The sequence below is a fragment of the Moschus berezovskii genome, chromosome 17, assembly GCF_049115385.1.
Source record: "Moschus berezovskii isolate FMDL1 chromosome 17, NW_MosBer_1.0, whole genome shotgun sequence".
In the NCBI taxonomy this organism is placed as follows: Eukaryota; Metazoa; Chordata; class Mammalia; order Artiodactyla; family Moschidae; genus Moschus; species Moschus berezovskii.
The window spans coordinates 53,313,534-53,330,452 of record NC_142476.1 but is presented as its reverse complement, the minus strand read 5'-3'; the positions used below and the strand labels follow the sequence as shown (position 1 = coordinate 53,330,452).

Below are 16,919 nucleotides of genomic sequence, written 5' to 3'. Positions count from 1 at the left end.
CACAGAGAGGCCCATGGTTTGCACACTGGAGGAAATTCAAAACCTATGGAATCAGGAGTAAGTGAGTTGTGTAGGTAAGAAGAGATGTGGTTTGTGACTCTTCACTCTGGTCTGCCCTTGCAGCTTCTCTTTTTTGTTCCATTTTTTAACACTTCTAAAACTATTTTACTTCTTAACATATGTGATATTGTGATATGTAATAACAACTGTATATTTCCTAAGACTCTTGAAATCTCCTAAGTAATGAGAACATAAAGATATCTTTTGTTAATGAGGTGACTTTTGGAAAACACCTAAAGATGGGGGCTGATCACCAGAAGAACCGTCCATGTGATTAGAGGATTGGAACTTTCCTTCCCACCTCTTTGATCTGTGGGGAGGGGAGAGGCAGGCTGGAGGCTGAATCAATAACCAATGGTTAGTGACTTAATCAATCATGTCTATGTAATGAAACCTCTGTAAAAACCAAAAAGGATGAGGTTCAGAGAGCTTCCGAGTTGGTGAACACACAGAGATTCAGGGAGACTGGTGCCCTTGAGAGGACACAGAAATTCCATTCCCTTCCCACCTACCTTGCCCTGTGTATCTCTTCTATATGACTATTCCTAAATTATATCATCCTTTTTATAATAAACTAGTAATCTAGTAGAATGTTTCTCTGAGTTCTGGGAGCCAAACTAGTTCACAAAAGCACTAATTATTTTAGCAAATTGGTTGAACCCAATTAGGGGCTCATTGAAACTTCCTCCCTACAACTGGTTCTCAGAAGCACAGGTGACAACCTGGGCTCATGATTGACATCTGAAGAGAAAGTGATCTTGTAGAACCAAGCCTTAACCTGTAGAACCTGAAACTATCTCTAGGTAGATAGTGTCAGAATCGAGTTCAACTGTAGGAAACCCAGCTGGTCTCTAAGAACTGCTCAATGGTGTGGGGGGAAAACCTACAAACACACACACATTGGAATTGGAAGCAGAGCACTTAATATAGGAACTTGTAGTGAAAAACTGCTCTGCTGAATATAATAGAAATGACTTTGGGAAATGCTTTTCTCTCCCATGAGGCAGAGCTGACATTTTAGCATTCCTCATGAAGTTGGCTGGGAAAGTTGGGTACCCAGGGTGAAGCATGGCAAGGTAAACTACCCAGGCAACCATGGGGCAAACTATGGGAACACAAGCTAGAGCCTAAATCTAATCTCATCTGCTGAACACATGTGCCAAGAGACTGAATACACAAACAGATTATTGCCAAACCATCTACAATAGAACTCTGACCCATAACCTCTGCAACAATCAGATTAGAATACTCAGGACCAGGACTTGGTCAAGAAGTGCCAGCTTCTCTAACTCTTGCCCTGGCTCCAACTCAGGATCAGCAAAGAAAATCAAATATAATCCCCAAACCAGGCACATGTGATGCCTTGTTTCTCATTAACCCGCCTCCACTTTTCCCATGCCAACAATCTCCAATAAGAGTATGTCTGAATCCCTCCCATTTTCTAATTTTTTAAAAAATTCCCCTTCCTGCCTTTGAATCTGTCAAATGTAATGATGGTAGCTGAGTTTCTTACTATGGCAAGCTCTGTCTTCATGGGGAAGTCAGTACTACACAATTTGACAAGGAAATATCAGTTGATTACTCCAAGGTTGTTGTTGTTTGTGGTTTAGTTGCTAAGTTGTGTCCGACTCTTTTGCGACCCCCTGGACTGTAGCCTGCCAGGCTCCTTTGTCCATGAGATTTCCCAGGCAAGAATACCCAAGTGGGTTGCCATTTCCTTCTCCAGGGGATCTTCCCGACCCAGGGATTGAACCTGTATCTCCTACGTTGGCAGGCGGATTCTTTAGCACTGAGTCACCTGGGAAACCCCTAGTCCAAGGTAACAGAGCTAATAAGTGGCTGAGTGAAGACATGGATCTGCAAAACATACATCCAGGGATCCTCTTAACTCCAGCATTTAAGCCTGTGGTTTTCAATGTACAAATGACTTCAAAATTCTTAATAGTGATATCATGAAAGTCATATTACAAGGATGTTGCTCCATGAAAGCATCCATATGTCTCGCTTTCTCACTCTGCCTGAGTGTGTGTACAGACCTGCCTCTCTATCCAAGCACATCTGCCCTGCTGTGTCTAGGATTTTGCAGCTAATTTCCTCCATGTAAACCACTATGTTTCTGAATCTCCACATGCATCTTTTTCACTGTTCATTCCTCCCTCTTCTTCTCTGACCATGACTATTCTAGACCTACTCTGTGGCAATAGTGTAGAACAAGTTCAATAGGAAGAAGGGGTCTCATTCCTTACCTTGGAATCCATAAATCACACTGGGAAACAGTATGTCAATTATAGTTTTACAGAGTTTCCAAACAAGTCTCAGAATCAAAATTAGATAACCTTGAAAGGAGTGCTCTTGACAATGCTTACTTGTTTATTTAACTGTGAAAGAAGAAAACAAACATTTGTTGAGTACTGTTTATTTTTAAACTGTGCAATTCTACATCAGTTCAGTTTAGTCACTCAGTCATGTCCAACTCTTTGCAACCCCATGGACTGCAGGACACCAGGCTTTCCTGTCCATCACCAACTACTGGAGCTTACTCAAACTCATGTCCATCAAGTCAGTGATGCCATCCAACCATCTCATCCTCTGTTGTCCCCTTCACCTCCTGCCTTCAATCTTTCCCAGCATCAGGGTCTTTTCTAGTGAGTTAGTTCTTCACATCAGGTGACCAAAGTATTGGAGCTTCAGCTTCAGCATCAGTCCTTCCAATGAACACCTAGGACTGATCTCCTTTAGGATGGACTGGTTGGATCTCCTTGCAGTTCAAGGGACTCTCAAGAGTCTTCTCCAACACCACAGTTCAAAAGCATTAATTCTTCAGTTCTCAGCTTTCTTTATAGTCCAACTCTCACATCCATACATGACCACTGGAAAAACCATAGCCTTGACTACATGGATCTTTGTTGACAAAGTGATGTCTCTGCTTTTTAATATGCTATCTAGGTTGGTCATAACTCTCCTTCCAAGGAGTAAGCATCTTTTAATTTCATGGCTCCAGTCACCATCTACAGTGATTTTGGAGCCCAAAAATACTCTACATAATTGCCAATTTAATTCTACATAATTACCTATTGAAATACATTTTTTCAACTTCTGACTGAAACACAGCCCATGCCTAAAAACAAATGAATTTAGTTACTGTTGCCCTAATGGTCCATGAGGGAGCAAGGAGAATGAAGACAGAACATGAAATCTGGTGCAATGGGTCAGAGGACCTGCAGCCTCTATTTGACTGATGTGCAGAGTCCACTCTGAGTCTAGCTTTTATTCATAATTGCTGACTACAAGACTTTCTCAGAACTTATCTTTCTCGAGACACATGCTGTGTTGTTGATCACCTCCTCCTAAATGTCATGGACTACACTGACATAGTCCAGATCTCCTTGTGTTTACCCCAGGCCGTTTCCTTCTGGGCTAGTCTTGGGAACAATTAGCGAGTAGGTAGTGTTCATGTCTGGCGGCAACCCAGTATTCCAACGTCCATGCTTTCATGATCCCAGTCATACTCCTGGATCTGGCCTTGGGGTTTGTAACAAGGCAATTATTCTTAAGGAAAACATGAAAGATAATCATTAACATAATTTCTTACTATATGCTGTTTTGCCAGGTGCTATTTCTGTGAAATTCTCAAGCCTGTGAAAGTACGTTATTACGAATTCCCAGTACAAGTTAGGTCCCAGAAACCTAGCAAAAGGGAAAACATATTAAGCACTTCAGCCTCCAGCACATCCTTTAAATCAGAAAGACTGGTAAGGCATTTCAACTCAAGGGTAATTTTACATTGTCAGAAATTCTTTTTAGTGTATACAAATAGTACCCCCTACTGGACCTATCTTTTTTTACAGTCTAACACTCCTGATCTTTCAATACACCCTGCTGTAGGGGCTGCTTAGAGAACTGAAATGAGTACAGAAGTCCTGCCATTTACTAGCTGTGTGAACCTGGGCAAGTAATGTACTTTTCTGAAGCTACAGTTTTCTTTCCTATTGCATAGAAGTTATAACACATCCTACCTTGTAGAGTCTCATAAGGATTAAATAGTGTAATCCACCATTCCAGAAAGAATGAAGAGATGGAGTCAAAGCAAAAACAACACCCAGTTGTGGATGTGACTGGTGATCGAAGCAAAGTCTGATGCTGTGAAGAGCAATATTGCACAGGAACCTGAAATGTTAGGTCCATGAATGAAGACAAATGGTAAGCGGTCAAACGGGAGATGGCAAGAGTGACACTGACACATCAGTAAACTAAAATGGACTGGAATAGGTGAATTTAACTCAGGTGACCATTATATCTACTACCATGGGCAAGAATCCCTTAGAAGAAATGGAGTAGCCATCATAGTCAACAAAAGAGTCCAAAATGCAGTACTTGAATGCAATCTCAAAAAGAACAGAATGATCTCTGTTCGTTTCCAAGGCAAACCACTCAATATCACAGTAATCCAAATCTATGACCCAACCAATAATGCTGAAGAAGCTGAAGTTGAACAGTTCTATGAAGACCTACAAGACCTTCTAGAACTAACACACAAAAAAAGGTGTCCTTTTCATTATAGGGGACTGGAATGCAAAAGTAGGAAGTCAAGAAACACCTGGAGTAACAGGCAGATTTGGCCTTGGAGTACAGAATGAAGCAGGGCAAAGGCTAATAGAGTTTTGCCAAGAGAATGCAGTAATCACAGCAAACACCCTCTTCCAACAACACAAGAGAAGACTCTACACATGGACATCACCAGATGCTCAACACCGAAATCAGATTGATTATACTCTTTGCAGCCAAAGATGGAGAAGCTCTATACAGTCAGTAAAAACAAGACTGGGAGCTGACTGTGGCTCAGATCATGAACTCCTTATTGCGAAATTCAGACTTAAAGTGAAGAAAGTAGGGAAAACCACTAGGCCATTCAGGTATGACCTAGATCAAATCCCTTATGATTATACAGTGGAAGTGACAAATAGATTCAAGGGATTATATCTGATAGATGGAGTGCCTGAAGAACTATGGATGGAGGTTCGTGACATTGTACAGGAGACAGGGACCAAGACCATCCCCAAGAAAAAGAAATGCAAAAAAGCAAAATAGCTGTCTGGGGAGGCCTTACAAATAGCTGTGAAAAGAAGAGAAGCAAAAAGCAAAGGAGAAAAGGAAAGATAAAAGCATCTGAATGCAGAGTTCCAAAGAATAGCAAGGAGAGATAAGAAAGCCTTCCTCAGTGATGAATGCAAAGAAATAGAGCCTATTTACTATACCTGAGTGGACATGAGTTTGAGTGAACTCCGGGAGTTGGTGATGGACAGGGAGGCCTGGCGTGCTGTGGTTCATGGGGTCGCAAAGAGTCAGACACGACTAAGCAACTGAACTGAACTGAACGTACAGTAAATACTCACATAAAGGTAACTATTATTAAACTCACAGACTCTGTTCCTTATCTTCCCCCTTTCCTCACTGCCTAATTCAGGCCCATTTCATTACCTGTTTAGGTTACTGATTCCTGTTCCACTGGTCCCCCTGGCTCCATCTCCCCGCCACCACCCCCACCCCCACCCCCCCGCCAACAGAATATTGTGAGGGTCTCCCCATTGCCTGTAGTGATCATTGTAAGAGGATATCAACTAAAGAGCTTCTGTGTTCTCCCAGTCCTAGTGAAAGTCGCTCAGTCATGTCTGCCTCTTTGTGACCCCGTGGACTGTAGCCCACCAGGCTCCTCTGTCATGGGATTTCCCAGGCAAGATTACTGGAGTGGGGAGCCGTTCCCTTCTCCAGGGGATCTTCCCAGCCCAGGGATTGAACCCAGGTTTCCTGCATTGCAGGCAGATTCTTTTCCCTCTAAGGTACCAGGGAAGCCCAGTGCCCACTCCCAATCACTGCTTCCCAGTGTAGACAGTTTCACATGAAAGCTGTGGCAACTGAGAAAAACAACACCCTCCACTGTTGTCCTGTCCTTAATAAGATACATCATTATTTTAAAACAGTCTCTAACTTCAGAGTATTTTGATTTTTTTAAAAAGTCTACACGTAGTCCTTTCTCTTTAAAAAAAAAAAAAAGACTTGCTAGATAATTAAAAATAGATATCAAAATTTTAGGCCAAAAGGGAAAATATAATGAGACAACTAGCTTGTATCAATAGGATAAGACTACTGAGCACATTTTCCTACAGAGTAAAAGTTATATTATTTAACTATGTCATATTTTTATTTCTGACATCTGTATTCATGGAAGTTCCAGCAGACTTATAAAGAGTAACTATGATTAGTCATGGCTAGATTAGTAAACAGTGAAGGAGCAAGAGCAGTATGTGAATGGAGAAAGAAACTAAGCCTCACAATGCAGGGATCATGGGTTCAATCCCTGCTCCAGGAAGATTCCATGTGCCCAGAGAAACTAAATCCACAAGCCACAGCTACTAAGCTCACACACCTAGCGCCCAAGCTCTGCAACAAGAGAAGCTATTGCAATGAGAAGTCCATGCACCTTTGCTGTGTCCAGCAGAGCAGCTAGGGATTGAAAGTGATCAACACACAGTTTGGGATAAAGAAACTAGAGACAGAATTAAAGTTTTAAAGATGGGACCGGGCGACTCAAGACCTCTTGGGTCAAGAGCCCTGTTCCTCAGAGCCGCATCACTTTTGTTTAATGTCTTGGCAAGCAGAAAGCATCTGTTGTGTCACGATGAAGTCAGCCTCCTGTGTCCCCAGTCATGACTCCCATTTTATTAATTACTTTAAACTGTCTTTGTTATTTTCTTGTACAAGGGCTATCACCTGGCTGGAGGTCATAGACCCACATATGCCTTGGGAAAACATCTTAGTGTGTGCACAGGCAGTGTTCTGAACTTGTGCTGACCTAGTGTTCCAAGGTCCACACTATGTTTTTCCTTAGCTTAGCAGGGCATGACAACCCCAACTGGTCAACCCGATGTACTTTTAACTGGGTTATGCTCTATTGCTATATTTTGCTTTTATTCTGTTCCCATGGTGATTTTCTAATGGCTTAGCCAGAGCAACAGGTGGCTATTAAACCCTGTGCCCCACAACAAAGAGTAGCCCCTGCTCATCACAAACAGAGAAAGGCCACACAAAAAAAGCAACAAAGACCCACACAGCCAAAAATAAAAGAATAAAATTAAAAAAAATTTTTGAAAAGAATCTAAGCCTCAACATCAGCAGAGGAGAACACACCACCAAAATTCTCTTCGGTAAAAGCTATCCTACAAAATCTAGACAAAAGGAGACATCTCAGAACATTAGAGGAGGGTGGTGATTGTGAAATGTAAATGTTATTAAACATAGGTTGGCGTAACTTGGTAGTGTTCACCAAAATGTTAAATGCACATATTCTTTGGCACAGCAATGACACATCTTAGACTCTATCCTATAGAAATAGTCATGTGTACAAAGACGTTTATTGCATTGCTTGTAACAACGACAACGAGAAATAGTGTCAGCAGTGGAATGGTTAAATAAATTGGGGTGCATCCTAACTGCAAGAAACAGAAACTCAACTCCAACTGGCATAACAAGAAAACATCGTGGCTCATCTAACTGGAGTCCAGAGATAATGTGGGCTTCAGGATTGCCCAATCCAGTGGCTTCAGTGCCATTTCTCCATAGTTTCCTTGGCTTTGCCCTTCTGCCTTGACTCAGCTCATCCTTAGCACGCTAAGAAAACAGCTGCTGCAATTTCAGACGACAACCTGTAGAAAAATAGAGAATTGCCTCCAGAATTCCTTCAGAAGCAGAATATGGCGGACAGCAACTTATACTTTAAAAGTCTGTTTACCCCTTCTTCCTGGTCACATGGCTGCCTAACTAGGGGCAACCTTTCCCTGTCTTTCTTGCAGCTGGTGTGGCCATGTGATCATTTTCTTGTGAATGGAAATTATGTGTGTGGTTTCTCCCTCAATTACTTAAAAGGGAATTGCTTACTCTGGACTTCCTCACTTTCTCCTTTCTGAGAACAATGTCATGGTCATGGCAGTAACCCAGTTTCAACCATGCAAAGTCCTCAGAGATGACAGAATAACAAGATAGAAGGCAAAAGTTTCTCTGAGTGACTCAGGCAAAAAAGCTGCCTTACCAGCCTAGAGTGGGCAAATGGTTGCATGGCATAGAAATAAAATTTTGTCTTATTTGTTCCATTATACTTAAGAGTCTCTACTACATCAGCTTCCCTTTGCACTATAGAAACAAAATCTCCAGTGCATCTCTCCTCATTTTTCAAGTCCTCACATATAAACTGCATCAAAGCCTCCTTCTAATCATGTGCTAGGGGGATGGGATTCTCCTTTGGTTAAAAGACCCACACACAGAGCTGAGGGTGAGGTCAGCTGTCTCCAAGAGGCTCAGAGCAGCATGGAGAAGCTGTGAATTGACCTCTGACTCAATGTCTCTCTCTTTTCCATGACTCCTGTCATAATTCTAAGTGATTTCAAAACCAGATATACCGTCCTTCCACGTCATGTCAAATCAGCTCCTTAACCTAGCTCCTTCTAACGATCTTATCCTCCACCTGTCTCAATCACCTACTAATATACCTGCATGCACGCTAAGTCACTTCAGTCCTTGCGACCATATGGACTATAGTCTGCTAGGCTCCTCTGTCCATGGGATTCTCCAGGCAAGAATACTGGAGGAGTCATCGTGCCCTCCTCCAGGAGATCTTCCCAACCCAGGGATTGAACCTGCTGGCTCAGCTGCAGCTCCTGCACTGCAGGCAGATTCTTTACCACTGAGCCATCAGGGAAGCCCACCTAGTACTATGCTTATATGCAAAACCAGTGCTGTCCAATTGAATTTTCTGCCATTATGGAAAAATTCACTCTTCACTCTCTAGAGCAGTAGCCATTAGCCACGTGTACCTGTTAAGCACTTGAAATGTGGCTAGTGCCAAAGAAAAATGAATTTTTAACTTAATGTTGATTTATATGTAAATTTAGAAAGCTATAGGCTTCCTTGGTGGCTCAAACATTGAAGAATCTGCCTGCAATGCAGGAGACCTGCTTCGATCCCTGGGTCAGGAAGATCCCCTGGAGAAGGGAATGGCAGCCCACTCCAGTAATCTTGCCTGGAGAATTCCATGGACAGTGCAGCCTAGTGGGCTACAGTCCATGGAGTCACAAAGAGTTGGACACGACTGCGTGATTAACACTTGCAGAAATTAGGAACACACTTAGAAAGCTATATATGGCTAGCGGCTATTGTATTAGATAGTGCAGGTCTTGGCTACACTATTCTCAACAAGTGTAATTCTCCACAATCTGAATTACAAACATCCCACTCTCCACCAATGTCATCATATTCTTCCGGTTAATTCTTCTAATGTGATATTCCCTTCAAACTCCTGGGACTTTCAATCCAAACATTCCACCATCTTTCACTGTCCAGCCTCCCTTTATTTTCTCATCTCCTTCATTAACCAGTTTAGAGTTCATGATTCTATAACATCACATTTGCATACACTCAGCTCCATTGTCTTCTCTCATTCACACTTGCTTGGTAGGACTCAAACTCTGGCCAAAAGCCAACTCTTCTCTGACTTCAAACCCCACCTGAGTACTTTATCTTAGAGGAAAACCGTTCAGCTTCCTAACTGATCACTCTTCAACTCATGCCTATCCTACTGCCCCCCAAACCCTGGTAGATTTCTTTAATTCCTTCACTTCCCAATCTCATGTCCTAGATGACTATTTTATATCATCTCCTCTTACCACAAATCTCTACCACTTCCTTCTCACCTCACTCTCAGAGAAAAAATAGTAGCAATTAGCAGATAACTCTGACAGATTTCCACCAACTTCTCTCCCAAATTGTTGTTTTCCTCTCTACTTTGCTATTTGCCACAGTACATAAGTATGCCTTACTATTCCTGATTTTAAAAGCCCTCCCAAACCACACAACTCTTTCAGCAAACACTTTTATACATCAGAGGGCCTCCCTGGGTGGCTCAAACTATGGTAAAGAATCTGCCTGGAATGCGCAAGACCCAGGTTTGATCCCTGGGTTGGGAAGATCCCTTGGAGAAGGGAATGGCTATCCACTCCAATATTCTTGCCTGGAGATTCCCATGGACAGAGGAGCCTAGCAGGTTACAGTCCATGGGGTCACAAAGAATCAGACACAACTGAGTGACTAACAGGAGAAAAAAAAAACATGATCTGATTTATGATTTAGAAAGATAGTTCTGAAGAACAGTTTATAGGTGAGCAACTGGAGGTAAGAAAACTAAGTAAAAGGCTATTCTAGGAGATTAGTTCCAGTAGTAGCAAACTCGATAATGTTGATCATTCTTAAACTAGACCCTTTGGGGGATGGAAAACTGTTATGGAATAGGACAAACTAAAGAGATCTAATAGATAAACATAACTTATAAACTTTGACTGACTCTTTAATCAGTAGAAATATAACCATAAAGAGTGGTATGTGGTTCAATGTATGCAAGACAATTACTGTGATATACCACATTAACAAAATGAAGGATAAAAATCACATGATCATCTTGATAAAGAAAAATCATTTGACAAAATTCAACAGTTTCATGATTAATATTCTCAACAAACTAAATGTAGAAGGAATTTACTTCAACATAGTAAAGGTCATCTATGACAAGTCCACAGCTAACATCATACTCAATTGTGAAAAACAAGACAAGAATGTTCCCCCTTGACACTTAGATTCAATCAACATCGTACTGAATGTTCTAGCTGGAGCAATTAGACAACAAAAATAAAGTATTCACATCATAAAGGAAGAAGTAAATTACCTCTGTCTGCAAATGACACGGTTTGCATATAGAAAACTTTTAAACACTCCACAAAAAAAGTTAGAACTATTAATAATAAACAGAGCTATAGTGATTAGAACAGTATGATACTAGCAGAAAGACAGACATACAGAGCAATGTAACAGAATAGACAGCCCAGAAATAAACCCACACATATATAGTTAATATATCTTCAATAAAGTTGCCAAGATCACAGAAAGGGTAAAGGACAGTCTCTTCAACAGATGGTGTTGGGAAAATTGGATATTCACACGCTAATAAAACTGGACCATTCTCTTCAGTTCAGTTCAGTCGTTCAGTCGTGTCTGACTCTTTGCAACCCCATGAATCACAGCACGCCAGGCCTCCCTGTCCATCACCAACTCCTGGAGTTCATTCAAACTCACGTCCATCGAGTCGGTGATGCCACCCAGCCATCTCATTCTCTGTCGTCTCCATCTCCTCCCACCCCCAATCCCTCTCAGCATCAGACTCTTTTCCAGTGAGTCAACTTGTCGCATGACGTGGCCAAAGTATTGGAGTTTCAGCTTTAGCATCAGGCCTTCCAATGAACACCCAGGATTGATCTCCTTTAGAATGGACTGGTTGGATCTCCTTGCAGTCCAAGGGACTCTCAAGAGTCTTCTCCAGCACCACAGTTCAAAAGCATCAATTCTTCGGCGATCAGCTTTCTTCACAGTCCAACTCTCACATCCATACATGACCACGGGAAAAACCATAGCCTTGACTAGACGGACCTTGGTTGGCAAAGTAATGTCTCTGCTTTTTAATATGGACCATTCTCTTACACCATGCTAAAAAATCAATTCAAAATGTATTAACTACTTAAATGTAAGAACTGAAACTATAAAACTCTTAAGAGATAACATATTGAGAAAGCTTCTTGACATTGTTCTTAACAATGAATATGACAGCAAAGGCACAAAAACAAAATAGACAAGCAATATTTCATCAAACTAAAAGTCTCTGAACAGCAAAAGAAACAACAGAATGAAAAGACAACCTACAGAATGAGAAAATGTTTGCAAACCATACATCTGATAAGGAGTTAACATCCAAAATACATAAGGGACTTCCACAACTCAATAAAAAAAAGTACAAATAACCCAATTCAAAAATGGGCAAAGAACTTGAATGGACATTTCTCTAAAGAAGATATACAAATAACCAACGGGTATATTAAAAAGTATTCAGTTTCACTAATTATCAAGGAAATGTGAATCAAAACCACAATGAGATATCACATCACACCTATTAAGATTGCTGTTATCAAAAGCAAAATAAAAGATAACAAGTGTCAGGATGTAAAGAAATCAGAACCCTTCTACACAGTAAGTAGGGATGTAAAATAGTGCAGCTGCCATGGAAAATAGTACGGAGGTTCCTCAAAAAAATTAAAACTAGAAGTACCATATGATCCAGCAATCCTACTGGGTATTTGTACAAAAGAATTGAAATCAGGATCTCAAAAAGATATTTGCATTACCAGGTTCATTGCAGCATTATTGACAATTGCCAAGATATGGGAACAACCTAAATGTCCATGGACAGATGAATGAATAAAGAGATGTGGTATATACATACATATTATTCAGCCCTTAAAAAAGAAAAGAAATTGTGCAATATGGGACAGCATTGATGAACCTGGAGACATTACTGTAAGGGAAATAAGCCAGTCACAAACACACAAATCTGTATTATTCTATTTATATGAGGTATTCAAAATAGTTAAATTTATAGAAGGAAACAGTAGAATGGTGCTGGCCAGAGACTGGAGGGAGAGGGAGTTGGAGAGCTGTTGTTCAATGGATATAAACTTTCAGTTATGCAAGATGAATAAATTCTGGAGATCTGCTGTTCTATGTAGTGCCAATAGTTAACAATAGTATATTGTTTTAAAATTTAAAAATTTGTTAAAGATTTGTTAAGAGGGTGTATGGCTTCCCAGGTGGCTCAGTAGTAAAGAATTTCCCTGCCAGCGCAGAAGACTTGGTTTCAATCCCTGGGCTAGAAAATGTTCAGTGAGACTAAGATGGTCTTTGACACTGAATTCCAGGCACTCAGTGGAAGGTGTTTCAGTTCTTCTGTTATTGCCAGTGCTTCTGTAATTATTTCTCTTCTTGTGCTCTAGGCTAACAACTAAAACCAAGTTTAAGCTTTTTCAAACATGTTTTACCAGCTCCCTCTGCTGACCTTTTCTGAAAAGATGAAGCTGCTTAAATTCCTTATAAGTTCTGAATTTTGAAATCACACTTTTGGGGTTAGGGAACTAACCCTACTTGGGAGAACTTGATGACACAATAGTCACCTAATTGGCCTTCTCCTATGGACAGTTCCTATAATAGTTCAAGGGACTAATTCAACAGTCAGAATTTAGTTAAGCAGAACGCCCGATTCACCGGGGATTGTGGTTTGGGGTGATTTGGCGCCCTCTAAAGGCTACCGTGAGAAGAGCAGTCGCTTACCACGTGCTCCCCTTGAAGTTCAGAGCTCCGTCGGAACTGTGACGTTTGGGAGGGTGGGGGAAAGGGGCAGAAGTCGCTTGTGGCTTTCCAATCCGACAACTCTATTCTAATTCGTCATTGAGCCCTCCCTCGAGATCACGGAAGTTTTCACTGGTGCCCTACACAACTTTTTTTTTTCCCTCAGCGAGTATATTTTCAGCTGTCATCAGCATGACAGGAAAAACGGCAAATTTTTGTTTTAAACCAAGAGCACTTTGATTAAAGTCAGCATTCCTTTATTTTTTATTTTCTTTTAGAGCAAAGAGTTTGCGTTTGGAATTTTTTTTTTTAAAGACAAATACTGTCTTTGGCTATTGGCTTTGAGAAATAATTTGTAAAAGTACCTGCTCTGTGCCAACAAGGTAAGTGTCCAGGAGTTTTTTCTTTTAATGGGGAAATGTTTCCAGAAGCTGCTTTCACAGAGGGTAAATATTCCCCTTGGTGAGTGCACTCCTTAGAAATAAGTATGATTCTCTCTTTGGAGAGTGTCTTGATTAGGGTTAAGGCAGCACTTAGGGAGAAAACCAGGAAGCAAAGGAACTTCTTAAAGAAACAAAGTTATGCTGTAGGGAGAAGCCATCCGGAAGATGTAGTGAGAATAACAGAATTGTGGGACTGTGATTCCAGGCTCCTTTCTGATTTCATCGTTTGGATGAGATTGAATTGCCCATCACTGAGAAACACAAAATATTTCACAAGTGTCACATTCGGAAATATGATAGCAAAGGAAGAACACTGGTAGAGTGATGTATTAAGAAAAATAAATAGATTGAAGTCCAAACTCATATAAATCATAATCAGCTGTATGATTTGCTAGTCATCCAAGTCTCTCCATGTTTCAAAAATGACTGCTACATTTTATGGTGTGTCAGGTATGGGATAGGGTTTTCCTGTTGTTCAAAAATCCAACTCAGTTGATTAGGGCTTCTTCTATTAAGGAAGTAAATATCAGCAACCTTTGGCCTACAATGGACCTTACGTTTATAGCACACTCTTATAGTTTACAAAGAGCTTAGCAGTATTATTTCCTCCCGGCCCATCAGGCCTGCAGTATTCTCCCCTGCCTTTCCATTTACACCTATTAGGGGCATCAATTATTTGGCACTTGGGTGTTTTTGCTCAGGAAAAACACAGCCTAGTACGTGTCTCTAGCTAGGTCTCCAGGCATAGATAAGCAACCCAAGAGTGTCTGCAAGCATTTGTTCGCAGAGCATGCTGCTATTACAGGACATATTGCCTGATATCATGTGTGTCAGCCCGTCTATATAGTGGCATCTTCTTGTGGACAGTCACTGGGCCTGTATGTATTACTGTTATTTAGTCACTGATTCTTAATCATTCTGGGGGCCCTGAAACTTGGCTCAGTATCTGGCCTTAGAGTGACACAGAGGGCACGTGTGGAGTGAATTAATTTGCTGCCAGTCTATTCACTGTAGCACATTTTGCATTTTAACCAGATCACTTAACAACTATTTTTTTCATCTTATTATTGCAAAAACACAGCACAGCGAGATCTGCCAATTCCAGACTTCTCCCTCGTGCCCTCGAAATGTATGTGTTCTTATCAGTGAAGGCCATTTATTTCTGATTAAAAACTATCTAGGCCTTTTACTCTCCAGTCCAAAGGAAGCCATAGGTGTGTTTGCCTATGTGTTTCCAAACTTGTTGATAAATTTTATCTATGTGAGATGTCTTCTCCAGAAAGAAAAGATGAAAGGAGGGAATAGTTAGGGAGGTGGGAAATGAATCCTGAGTAAATATTTGGTGCTAGGCAGTTTTGTGTAATTATTAACACAGTTTCAGATTCAAACAGTCCTTCCGTGTGACTGTGTTTCTTATTTGCAAACAGTAAATCTTAAAGTGTGTAAGTGGGTTGTTTGAGGGGCACATGGCTCATCAGTTGCAGAGACAGAGTTCAAACCCAGTTCTGCTGCCTCCAGGGTCCATTCTGACTGCAGACTACTCAACTCTCCCAAAATCAAAAAGAGACCCCTAAATAAACCAAAAGTCTCGAGGGGGAAGAGTGTAAATTTTGCTGTAAATAATGAATCCAGGCAGGAAGTTCTCAACCATACAAAGGGCGGGATGGCAAGTAAGATTTTGAAACAGGTAAGCCTGGAAACGTGATCACTGACCAGACATCTTGGAATGTGAAGTCAAATGGGCCTTAAAAAGCATCACTACGAACAAAGCTAGTGGAGGTGATAGAATTCCAGTTGAGCTGTTTCAAATCTTGAAAGATGATGCTGTGAAAGTGCTGCACTCAATATGCCAGCAAATTTGGAAAACTCAGCAGTGGCCACAGGACTGGAAAAGTTCAGTCTTCATTCCAATCCCACAGAAATGCAATGTCAAAGAATGCTCAAACTACCGCACAATTGCACTCATCTCACACGCTAGTAAAGTCATGCTCAAAATTCTCCAAGCCAGGCTTCAGCAATACGTGAACCGTGAACTCCCAGATGTTCAAGCAGGTTTTAGAAAAGGCAGAGGCACCAGAGATCAAATTGCCAACATCCGCTGGATCATGGAGAAAGCAAGAGAGTTCCAGAAAAACATCTATTTCTGCTTCATTGACTATGCCAAAGCCTTTGACTGTGTGGATCACAATAAACTGTGGAACATTCTGAAAGAAATGGGAATACCAGACCACCTGACCTGCCTCTTGAGAAACCTGTATGCAGGTCAGGAAGCAACAGTTAGAACTGGACATGGAACAACAGACTGGTTCCAAATAGGGAAAAGAGTACGTCAAGGTTGTATATTGTCACCCTGTTTATTTAACTTATATGCAGAGTACATCATGAGGAACGCTGGGCTGGAAGAAGCACAAGCTGGAATCAAGATTGCCGGGAGAAATATCAAGAACCTCAGATATGCAGATGACACCACCCTTATGGCAGAAAGTGAAGAGGAACTCAAAAGCCTCTTGATGAAAGCGAAAGAGGAGAGTGAAAAGGTTGGCTTGAAGCTCAACATTCAGAAAACAAAGATCATGGCATCTGGTCCCATCACTTCATGGGAAATAGATGGGGAAACAGTGGAAACAGTGTCAGATTTTATTTTTTTGGGCTCCAAAATCACTGCAGATGCTGATTGCAGCCATGAAATTAAAAGACGCTTACTCCTTGGAAGGAAAGTTATGACCAACCTAGATAGCATATTGAAAAGCAGAGACATTACTTTGCCAACCAAGGTCCATCTAGTCAAGGCTATGGTTTATCCAGTGGTCATGTATGGATGTGAGAGTTGGACTGTGAAGAAAGCTGATCACCGAAGAATTGATGCTTTTGAACTGTGGTGCTGGAGAAGACTCTTGAGAGTCCCCTGGACTGCAAGGAGATCCAACCAGTCCATTCTAAAGGAGATCAGTCCTGGGTGTTCATTGGAAGGACTGATGCTAAAGCTGAAACTCCAATACTTTGGCCACCTGATGCGAAGAGTTGACTCACTGGAAAAGACTCTGTTGCTGGGAGGGATTGGGGGCGGGAGGAGACGGGGACGACAGAGAATGAGATGGCTGGATGGCATCACCGACTCGATGGACATGAGTTTGCGTGAACTCCGGG

The 16,919-nt window shown here is 41.3% G+C and overlaps 1 protein-coding gene across 3 annotated transcripts in view; it reads left to right on the top strand.

Annotated features, from left to right (window-relative positions):
• Positions 1-13,465: 13,465 nt before the first annotated feature.
• FMO4 (flavin containing dimethylaniline monoxygenase 4) overlaps positions 13,466-16,919 on the top strand; it is a 42,681-nt gene continuing 39,227 nt past the window's right edge. For all 3 annotated transcript variants that reach the window (XM_055419650.2, XM_055419651.2, XM_088845473.1), the window contains exon 1: positions 13,466-13,712. The gene's annotated coding sequence lies outside the window, so the exon portion shown is untranslated. The remainder of the gene's footprint in view (positions 13,713-16,919) is intronic.